Raw genomic sequence first — 12,254 nt, 5'->3', positions numbered from 1 at the left:
AGTTGTTCGTTAGAACACTCTGGGACATTCTGTCATTGGGCTATACTTGGGCTACATCTGGGTGATATTTGGGCTGCATTTGGGCTCTTTTGTCTCTGGTGGCCATCTTGGGAGATTTATTTCTTATGAAGTTTCCTAATTTCCTCATTTACTGCAGTCTCCTCAGTAGGAAGTACTTTCAGTTTTTTACTTTGATTCCATCAAGAAGGCATTCAGATGTGTCACACATTTGCCATATATTCAGAATGTTAGCACTCTAGTTGCTTATTAGATCACTGTGGTAAAGCTACTGCTCACCAGGGAAGTCTGCTGCAGGTATTGAAAGTGCATGTTTCAGTCTGCATGTCAGAATTTTTTAATGAAATAGAAGAGGATTTGAGAAGTCACTCAAAATGTGCCCTAATTTTTCTTTCTGCAGCACTAATCATACTTTCTATGGGAAAATGAACCCCCTCATTTTGTTCCTTTTTAAATTAAATGTTTTAAGAGTTACCACTTTATTCCAACCAAGATGGCTTCAGGTGTGCCATACGTTTGTCATAAGTAGGACTGTTAGCGCTCTAGTTGTTCTTTAGAACACTCTGGGAAGCTGCAGTAGAACACAAAGGAATCAACTGACAGTCTCTGCCCTTGTTGGATGTACATGTTTTACTGAGAATGTCAGGCTTCATTCTCACATTACTGAAAAAGATAATGTGAATGTACAGAAAATATGCTCTCAGTTTAGCTTATAGATCACCTTCCAAACCTCTGTGGGAAAAGCATGAGAAAATTGTTTTCTCTCAAACATGATTCATGATATCACAGCAGAAGGCTTTTTCACATGGTAAAATCACCTTAGAACACACCACAATTCCTAAAATGAGTATGGTACCATCAACAAATGATTGAGAATGTAACTAAAGTCTTAAAACCTTCTAATAACTGCAATGCTTTTTAATGAGGTGCTATCATGTATATTGGTCCCAAGATGGCTGCCAACACTTCTCGGATGAAGTGCTGACAGCCAATCAGATCTCACGATGAGATGTGTGGTTAGGCTCCGCCCAGATATATATGTGATTTTACTTTTGATTTTCTCAGGAACTACTGAACGGATTTATACCATTTAAGCAAAAGGCACGAGTCTGAACAGAGGACTACCTCTTTGCCAAATTTGGTGTAATTCCGTTCAGTACTTCGAGCTGTAGCTGCGTCAACAGGTCCTATGAGTAAATGCATGGGGAAAATGCGTTTTGGGACCCCCTTTTTTCTCGGCCCCCGCTTGACGAATCACCGTGAAATTTTGAGGATAGGAGCGGACCGGAGCTGGCCAAAAGTTTGGAAAATTTCGCGAAGATTCATCAATCGACGCCAACGTTATTCCAAATAGAATGTCAGGCTTCATTCTCACATTACTGAAAAAGATAATGTGAATGTACAGAAAATATGCTCTCAGTTTAGCTTATAGATCACCTTCTAAACCTCTGTGGGAAAAGCATGAGAAAATAGTTTTCTCTCAAACATGATTCATGATATCACAGCAGAAGGCTTTTTCACATGGTAAAATCACCTTAGAACACACCACAATTCCTAAAATGAGTATGGTACCATCAACAAATGATTGAGAATGTAACTAAAGTCTTAAAACCTTCTAATAACTGCAATGCGTTTTAATGAGGTGCTATCATGTATATTGGTCCCATGATGGCTGCCAACACTTCTTGGATGAAGTGCTGACAGCCAATCAGATCTCACGATGAGATGTGTGGTTAGGCTCCGCCCAGATATATATGTGATTTTACTTTTGATTTTCTCAGGAACTACTGAACGGATTTATACCATTTAAGCAAAAGGCACGAGTCTGAACTGAGGACTACCTCTTTGCCAAATTTGGTGTAATTCCGTTCAGTACTTCGGGCTGTAGCTGCGTCAACAGGTCCTATGAGAAAATGCATGGGGAAAACGCGTTTTGGGACCCCCTTTTTTCTCGGCCCCCGCTTGACGAATCACCGTGAAATTTTGAGGATAGGAGCGGACCGGAGCTGGCCAAAAGTTTGGAAAATTTCGCGAAGATTCATCAATCGACGCCAACGTTATTCCAAATAGAATGTTGCGGATTTCCTATGGAAAATAGGTCCTAACTATAACTACCTACTGGCGACTATATATATATATATAGTCGCCAGTAGGTAGTTATAGTTAGCACCTATTTTCCATAGGAAATCCACAACATTCTATTCCCAATAACTTTGGCGCCGGTTGACGAAACTTCGCAAAATTTTCAAAACTATTGGCCAGCTCTGGTCCGCTCCTATCCTAAAAGTCTCGGGGTGATTTGTCAAGTGGGGACCGAGAAAAAATGGGGGTCCCAAAACATGTTTTCCCCATGCAATTTTCCATAGGAACCTTTAGTCGCAGCTACAGCCCGAACTGCTGAACAGAATTACACCAAATTAGGCAAAAAGGTAGCCCTTGGTTCAGAGTCATGCCTTTTGGTTAAATGGTGTAAATCCGTTCAGTAGTTCTTGAGAAAATCAAAACTAAAATCAGATATATATCTATGGCTGTGCTGGATCCAGTCACCCTCCTGATCACAAGCTTCATGTTAATCGGCTGTCAACACTCCAAACTAGGAAGTGTTGGCAGCCATCTTGTGCCTCGGTAGAACCGAGGCACAAGAAAACAGAAAAAGTAATGCGCAAAATGCAAAAAGGGGGACGGGTAGAAACACTCTGACACCCTAGGCCTGCTCAGGGGGTCCCACAAGAACCCCCAGGGCCCAAAAAGCATTTTCTTTTTTTTTTAAACGCCGAGATTGGTGCACCCAGCGCGAATTTTGGCCGAAATTTTTTTAAAAAACAGAGCGCAGACTCCCACGCTTCGTTAATATTCAGCCCCTGGGGGGCCAAATCCAGAGGGCAATATTTTTATGTAATGGGGGCGCAATATGTACAAATGAGACCCGAGCACACAAGACCCTTGCTGCATGGAGATAGGCAAACAAGGTCTTTGTACTAGGCAATGGTGTGCACGTGTGCAGGTGGGGCTCTGTTAAAATCCATCAATATAAACAGAGGCTGCAGGAGAGCTTGCCCTGCACAAGTGGTGCGACCTGCAGGCAACACACAGGTCACGAGCACGAATCTCGGCACAGCCAGTCATCCTTCGTGGCCTCCAAGTCAATACATTTCGAACCAGTGAACTGGATGTATGCCATTATACCTAAATGAGGTGCATTGTGTTTAAAACAGAGGTACACATGAACCTTCGGGAGGGAGGCACTGCATATATGTGTGCAACATAGGCTATGGTACACGGATTTACATACAGAAAGTTAACGCTCATTCAGATATGTGCGCATGCATGAAAATGTGTGCTGTTTGAAAACTCAGACATGCACATTTAGGAGCTGCACAACGTGAACATCGCATATCGGGAGATGATTTTACGCATTTGTAAACAAATGCAAACATGGGGTACACTCCGTTGATGCGCGTATATAGACATATGTACACAACAAGCCAGAGTGCGTTTATTCATGAATATGCACACACATGTAGATAAGAGTCACTACGTGCACGCGCAGGGTGAATATCGTGCACATGCACATACTTTCAGACGGCATAAAATGTGTAAGTGTAGAAGGGTCGTATTAGAACCCACTACGCCTGACTGGTTGTAAAAACCCGTATGTGGCACACCACTTTTAGACTTACTGGTGCGCGCTGGTGTGTCCGCGAAGTTCACCGTAGGCAAATACGAGCACATACAAAACACAAAGTGCACCACATGCTACTGTGACATTGCCCACTTTCAGGTGCATGCGCATGTGCCGTGCAGTGTGTACACTTTGAACACAGCATAAACACACACACATCTGTGTCAAAAACTATCCGACACCCTCTCCAACATGGAGCACCTGCCAGAAGAAAGGGGGAGTTTGGCTAAACGGGCCTACTGTTATCACCAGAGGAACAAAGTACAACACGGGTGAAATGCGTGTCCAGACTGTGCCAACAAAAATTTAAATGCACGTACTTCATGACAAACACAGCCTTCTTGACTGGCAGGGGGTTTGGGGATGCACTTCCGCTGCTCCGACGGTATGTGACCTGCGCTTGTGATCTGTGGTGCAATTTGATGCATTGATCACAAAACTGTCCTGAGATCGAGGAAGTACGATCGATAATAAAGAAATGTTTCAGAACTGTGGGGAGCAACTTCTGTGGTATAAACGTGAACTCTGTATGCGCCAGGCTGCACCTTCTGTTCAATAAATGTGAGGCAGTAAGCGCCAGGCCTCAACCCTTGTGACATAAATGTGGCCAAGTAAACGCTGGCTCCACCTTCTGTGGAAGAAATGTGAGGTAGTGCGCACAGGGCTGCAACTTCTCAAACTGCAACTCCTGTGCAATGAATGTGAGCGCGGTAAGCGCCAGGTTCCACCTTCAATGGAATAAATGTGAACTAAAGTGACCTCGGTTGGCACCAGGATCTAAATTGTGTGGAATAATTGTGAGCTCAGTAAGCGCCAGACTCCACCTTCTGTGGAATAAATGTGAGCACAGTAAGCGCCAGGCTCCACCTTCTGTGGAATAAATGTGAGCGCAGTAAGCGCCAGGCTCCATCTTCTGTGAAATAAATGTGAGCCAGTAAGCGCCAGGCTCCACATTATATAGAATAAATGTGAGCTAAAGTGAACTCGGTTGGGACCAGTATCCAAATTGTGTGGCATAATTGTGAGCGTAGTAAGCAACAAGCTCCACATTATGTGGAATAAATGTGAGGGAGTAAACGCCAGGCCGCAACCTTTCTGACATAAATGTGAGCAAAGTAAATGCCGGTTCCACCTTTTGTTGAATATATTTAAGATTCCAACTTCTATGGAATTAATGTGAGAGTAGTATAAACTCCAGGCTTGTGTGGAAGAAATGTGAGGTAGTGGGCACCAGGCTCCACCTTCCCAAACTTTAACTCCTGTGCAATGAATGTGATCGCAGTAAGACCCCCACCTTTTGTGAAATAAATGTGAGCTAATGTGAACTCAGTAGGCATGACATTCTGTGAGGCAATAAATGCCATCTCCCCCATGTGTGGCATAAATGTGAGGCCAGTAAGTGCCAGGCTCCACCTTATGTGGCATGAATGTGAGGTTGAATGAATGAATGAATGAATGAAGCGGAACTTGTAACGCGCAAACTTAGCCCAATGGGCGTCAAGGCGCCTAACATAAAAGCTGACTGGAAGAGCACATGAGAGCTTACTGATATGCCTTTATAAAGAACCAGGTTTTAAGCGCTTTTCTAAACAAAGACAAAGAGGGAAGCGCCTTAATCTCTAGAGGAAGGCCATTCCAGAGTAGAGGCGCAACGGTGGAAAAAGCTCTGCTCCCCCATCTGGATTTTTTAGAGCGAGGGACCACAAGCTTGTTGGAGTCTGCAGAACGCAAAGACCTGCCAGGAATATATCGAGTGAGCAGAGACCCCAACGCATTTGAGGGGCCAGCCTGCACGGCTCTATAAGTGAGACAGAGGAGTTTGAATGAAATTCTGAATCTGATAGGGAGCCAATGCAAGTTCCTCCTGGCCATCGTCGCCGAAGAATCCCTGGGGAGTGCTAAAACAAATCTATCGGCAGCGTTCTGTACTACCTGCAGACGTTGTATCAGATATTTATTAGACTCCGCGTATAGTGCATTGCAGTAATCTAATCTGGAGCCCACGAGGGCCGTGACTGTATGTTTTCGTGCCTGCGGGGACAGATAATGAATGATGCGTTTTAGAATTTTAATAATTCCCCAGCAAGTGGCCACGGTCCTGTTAGTCTGGCTATTCATGGCAAGTGAGGTATCGAAAATGACACCGAGATTCCTAGCCGTAGAGGAGGGAATAGGGCAGGTTCCTAAGGAAGGAGGCCACCACTCCTTGGACCAGATGTTTTGATCTTTGCCGAACACAAGAACCTCCGTTTTGTCGGCATTGAGTTTTAATGAAAGGTTAGTAAGTGCCAGGATCCACCTTCTGTGGAATACATTTGATCACACTACCTTCCAAGCTACATTAACAAATACATTGTCTGAATAAAAATCTCTGCACGTGAGTTTTTCTTCCCTGTCAGGGATAACACGTACTTGATCCGTAATTCGCAGACGTGTCTCTTCCCATCTGCATAAATACATCTACTATTTACAATAAGAAATTGTATTAAATTTCTATATTTCTGACTTTGTTTTATTAAATGGAAAGATAAAACATGGACGTTTTAAGCACGTAAGTGGGCAGTAAATCTAATATTGGCATTGATTTTTGGAGTATTAAGTGGCAAGGCCAGTATCTGTGTCTGTCTTCATTGAAAAACAAAGTGCGCTTTGCTTCTCCATGCAGACGTGCTTATCAAAGACAGCTACGAAAAATGCGCTATTAATTGCCCATTTTTGTGGTGAGTGTGATGCATCACACATTAACATTGTAAAACACGGAGGGGCAGATTTACAAGCCCCTTGCGCCACTTTTGCGTCACTTTTCCCATGTTAAAAGTGACGCAAAAGTGGCGCAAGGAGCTTGTAAATCTGCCCCGGATTTTGTAAACTTGGCTCGTGTGACAGAATTCACCAGCTAATTTTAACCTCTTAAACTCGAACTGCAGTAGGTGCTAAATGTTGATTTAATATGATCACATTGAAGTTGTACCACTGCAAATTAAACTAGAAACAAACAATGCATCCGTATCCTGTTCTTGACGATGTTGTTTTAAAACATGCAACTGCTTCGTTACGTGCTCTCAGCATTAAACCCTCACCCTGCAGCCTAAAGGAGAAATCACAAACAGTGGCAGATTTCTATCACATTCCTGGCATTAGCATAGACTTACATTCAAACCTTGGCGATATTTAGAGATCGATGATGGGTGTATCGATTCGTGTGTAAGAACCCTTTCTTTTAATGACATAAACCCCCTTAACGCGAACCGTGCTATTTCACAGAAAACGTTTCAGTGACGTTAGATTTTTGTTAGTCATTGCAGACAAAAAAAATACCTATTTTGCATTCTTAACAATTGCACACAGAATTTCAGAAAACACATTACAAAATGACTGTGAAAGGAAATTAAATAAATAATGGAGGACTAAAATCTGACGAACTTTTAATCGCAGAAAAGTGTCAGCATGAATACAAATGGTGATGTATGTAAACGCTATTTTTTCATGTTCAATTTAAAACAACCCTGATGGATATTTATATGTGTACTACCTACTGGCTGTCGCCAGTAGGTAGTTATAGTTAGGACCTATTTTCCATAGGAAATCCGCAACATTCTATTCCCAATAACTTTGGTGCCGGTTGACGAATCTTCGTGAAATTGTCAAAACTTTTGGCCAGCTCCTGTCCACGCCTATCCTGAAAGTCTCGGGGTGATTCGTCAAGCGGGGGCCGAGAAAAAAGGGGGGTCCCAAAACGTGTTTTCCCCATGCAATTTTCCATAGGAACATTTAGTCGCAGCTACAGCCCGAACTGCTGAACGGAATTACACCAAATTTGGCAAAAAGGTAGCCCTTGGTTCAGAGTCATGCCTTTTGGTTAAATGGTGTGAATCCATTCAGTAGTTCCTGAGAAAATCATAAGTAAAATCACATATATATCTATGGGTGCTGTGGATCTGCGCACCCTGAGCGCACCCTGAAAAAAGTGCGCAAAACGCAAAAAGGGGCCACCAATTTTTTTTTTTAAACTGGAAGATGCGGCTCCTGACATCATAAACCACATGACATCAGTGATGACATCAGTGATGTCATCAGTGATGTCACTGTCCATGTCATGAATGATGTAATATGTGACATCATCAGCAGTGGATTGCGGGCGTGTGAGTTATAGTTAGTTGAACTAACTATAATGGAGGAATTTCAATGGTTTTGTACGAGTGAAATGTCCAGCTAACTATAACACCCATGTAACCTAAGTTGTTTACAGTGAATTCCCAAGGTTTTGTAAATGCTAATTCCTAACTATAACATGTTTGAAACCTATGGTTTTTTCAGTGAATATATATATATATATATATATATATATATATATATATATATATATATATTATATATATATTATCTAGGAAATCTGAAAATTCTATTTTGAATAACTTTGGCGCCGGTTGACTTATCTTCGTGAAATTTTCAAAACTAATGGGGCGCTCCGCTCAGCTCCTACCCTGAAAGTCTCGGGTGATTCGTCAAGCGGGGGCTGAGAAAAAAGGGGGGTCCCAAAACGCGTTTTCCCCATGCATTTTCCCATAGGACCTTTAGTCGAAGGTACAGCCCGAACGGCTGAAGAGAATTACTTGAAATTTGGCAAAGAGGTAGTCCTCAGGTCAGGCATGTGCCTTTTGCATATATGGTGTCAATCTGTTCAGTAGTTCCTGAGAAAATTGCAGTTAAATGTACATAAATATCTATATGCGCACACCGTGCGCGCACGGTGCTCGCACCGGGCGCGCACCAAATGTCCTCGAGCGTAATTTTGATTGGTGGTTAGATGTCAGTCAACATTCGAATCGGTCGAAATCAGGAAATGTCGGACGCTATTTTGTGTGTGACAGTGAAAAAGAAAGGTGGAGAACGTGAAAAGGGGACAGGGTAGAGAGTTCCTGACCCCCTAGCCTTTGTCAGGGGGTCCCTGAAGGACCCCGAAGGGTGAAAAAAACATTGTATTTTTTTTCAAAAAATCGCGGGGTGCGCGCACGGTGAAAAACCCTTAAAAGAAAAAAAAAATGTAAACTGTTTATAAGTTTATAGAAGAAATTAACTATGCTGTTCAACTTTATCCAAATTCAAAATAAAAGAGCTGAGCCATTCCATATTAAAGGATACAGTCAATCTATAACTATTTACATAGGTAGTTTATTGTAAAATAAATATATAAAAAATATAATAATACATACATAAATTAGCATTTAAAAAACCTTACAAATTCACTAAAAAAAAACATAGGTTTCACACATGTTATGGTTAGGAATTAGCATTTAAAAAACCTTGCAAATTCACTGAAAAAAACATAGGTTTCACACATTTTATAGTTAGCTGGACATTTCACTCGTAAAAAAACATTGAAATTCCCCCGTTATAGTTAGTTCAGCTAACTATAACTCACGCGAAGGCAATCCACTGCTGATGACGGTACATATTACATCACTCATGACATGGTCAGTGACATCACTCATGACATCACTGATGACATCTCAAATGACATCACTGATGACATCATCCAGTGAATATGTGTCTTTCTGAAAAATAAATATTTTTTATATATGTATATCTAAAAGTTAATGGAAGAATAAATGGGTAAATAAGTGTCTAAATGGATGGTTTTTTTTTGTAAAATTAATTGTATAACTGACTTATTAACACTATCTTAGTGAATACAGTGAGGTAATATGTGACGTCATCAGCAGTGGATTGAGGTCGCGCGAGTTATAGTTAGCTGAACTAACTATAATGGGGGAATTTCAATGGTTTTTTACGAGTGAAATGTCCAGCTAACTATAACATGTGTGAAACCTATGGTTTTTTCAGTGAATTTGCAAGGTTTTTTAAATGCTAATTCCTAACTATAACGTGTGTGAAACCTATGGTTTTTTTTGTGAATATATATATACATACGCACACAAACATATACAGACACACACACAGTCCAGAGTGTGAACAAACAAGCCCTCCCGTCGAGAAGCAGTGAACCACAGTTGTTTTAATGGCAGCAGGTCCAGGTAACATAACATAATGCGCTTCAACCCATTCTGGGTCTTAATCATATGAACAAAACGAAGGTCAGTTGCTCTCAGGTTTAAATGCATGCAACCTTAGACAGTGAAGAAGGACTCACGATGCAGGCACAGTGTAAATATATATATATAACAGAGTGTTTTTTGGTTTGCTGATAACTTTGGCCTGTTTGATGAATCTTCAAGAAGCTTTTCAAATAAAAAATATATCCACCTCTGCTCTTTCCTGGATGGTTTCAGGGTGATCCGTCCTGCACAGGCCAAGATAAAATGGGGGTCCCAAAACACAAACTACCTGTGCTTTTTTAATAGACTTCTTTAGACAAGGCTGCAACAAAAACTGTTACACAGAATTATGAGATTTGGTGTATATCCATTTAGTATTTTTTTAGATATTAAGGGTAAAAAATAATTGTATGTTTTGGCAATTGGGCTCATGAGAGTCCTGCGGATGTCCAACGAGAGAGCAAAATCAAAAATGGAGCTCTGTGATTCATCAAGAGGTCCATTTATCCCAAGCACCTTTACGCTCTTGAGGAAGCAAGCCTACTGCATACACCCATCATCTCAGAGAGAGAGGACTCAGTGGAGAGGTCAGTCTCTCTCCATACACCCTATTACATGCACCCCATCATCTGGGGGACAGGTCTGACAGGAGATGCTGTTATTCTCCAAGCACTACTATGCACACCCATCATCTGAGACAGATCTCTGAAAGGAAAGGGCAGTCCATCAACACACTCTACTATGTACACCCGTCATCTGAGAGAGAGGTCTCAGTGGAGAGGTCAGTCTCTTGCTCCACACACCGTACAACACACACCTGTCATTTGGGAGAGTGGTCTCAGCGGAGAGCCAGTCTCTCTCCACATACCGTAATATGCACACCCATCATTTGAGAGCAAGATCTGGAAGGTGAGGGCTGTCCGTTCCACTCACTACTATGTACATCTATCATCTCAGAGAGAGGTTTGAGAAAAAAAGGGCAGTCCTTCCTCATACACTACTATGCACACCCATCATCTAAGAGAGAGGTCTCAAACGAGAGTTTACTCCATCCATACACCCTACTACACACACCCATCATCTGAAAGAGAGGTCTGAAATGAGAAGCCAGTCCCGTCGCACTGACTGCTCAGGTGGCTGGAACTCGCAAAGTTTTGCTCTGTAGAATTCCAAAGAGTTACATAAAAACTCTGCAAAATTATGCAGATTTTCAAGAGCGGGTGGAATCTGGAAGGTCATGCTGCTTGCGCTGATCTTTAGCACTGGGAGCATGTTCCTGGCTGCATAATCAGCGGAAAGGACACCACACGGTGCAGCTTTCTCACTGTGAATGGCTGCAATTGCCCATGACCGCCCACGGTGAGAAAATTGAATCGGGCACTCTCCTAGCACCTGAAAATGTTGCTAGGAGAGGGCAATTTTTGCTTGCCAACTTACCCATGGCAAGCCAGGCACAAACAAAACTCAGTCAAGTGGTGGTTGGCAGAGTTTTGCGGGAACTCTGCATTACAAGTGTAACACGGAGCGGGCAAATCTCTTCATTCTCCTCCAGCGTAGCTGAATTTATCATCCACCCCTACTGACTACTATGCACACCCTTTATCTGAGAGATCTGAAACGAGAGGCTAGTCCTATGATACACCCTACTATGTACACCCATTATGTAACCGAAGGGTCTCAATGGAGAGGCCAGACAAGGCGCTCGCCCTACTATACATAGCTGTTATTTGAAAGAGAGATTACAAAGCACAGGGTAGTTCCTTCTCATACTTCAGTATGCACATTCATTATCCAACTAAGGGTATTGAGTGAAGAAGCTAGTTTGTGTTGCAATCCTGTGAGAGTCTATCAGAAGTTGAGGGCAAACTTCCGGGAGTGCGGCTTGCCACATGAGCCTCGTGAAATCCAGCCAGCCTCTCGCAAAACCTGCTTAGAAAATTACTGGGTCTACTCTGAGGCACTTTACAATCCAGTGAACGTCTTTCAAGATTGTATGGGGAGAAGTAAACAAAAGGGCCAAGGATCAACCAATAGTTACCATTCTTATTACATGGTTGGAGGAATTCTGTGCTGTGATTGGGTGGAGAACCAAAGGTAGCTCAGTTTGTCCTTGGTGCTTTGGAGGAGAAGGAAGTCTGTTTGAGTTGTGCTTAGCAGAAGTTAATTTTGTGGAGCTGAAGGAGACTGATGTCTTCAACTGTGTTAAAGAAAGAACTGTCATGTAGTTCCTAATAATACATAGGATCTGCACACTTAGATAACATAAACTATGGGAGTGGTGTCCAGACTGATTACAGACACCCCAAAGGATATGTTAGCATTTAGACCAACTAGCTCACAGTGCCAATATAAGCTCGCTAACCTTACCAAGGAGTGAATAGTTTCTGGCAACTATTAACATGACAACCCTTGATCTTTCAGGGATCATGAAAACAGGGTACTACTTTCCGCTCAGTCATTCGCGCTCACTTGGTCTCAGAGAAGTTCACAGAATAAAC

Source organism: Triturus cristatus, chromosome 10, assembly GCF_964204655.1.
Source record: "Triturus cristatus chromosome 10, aTriCri1.1, whole genome shotgun sequence".
Taxonomy (NCBI): domain Eukaryota; kingdom Metazoa; phylum Chordata; class Amphibia; order Caudata; family Salamandridae; genus Triturus; species Triturus cristatus.
Note: the sequence above shows the minus strand (reverse complement) of the source record.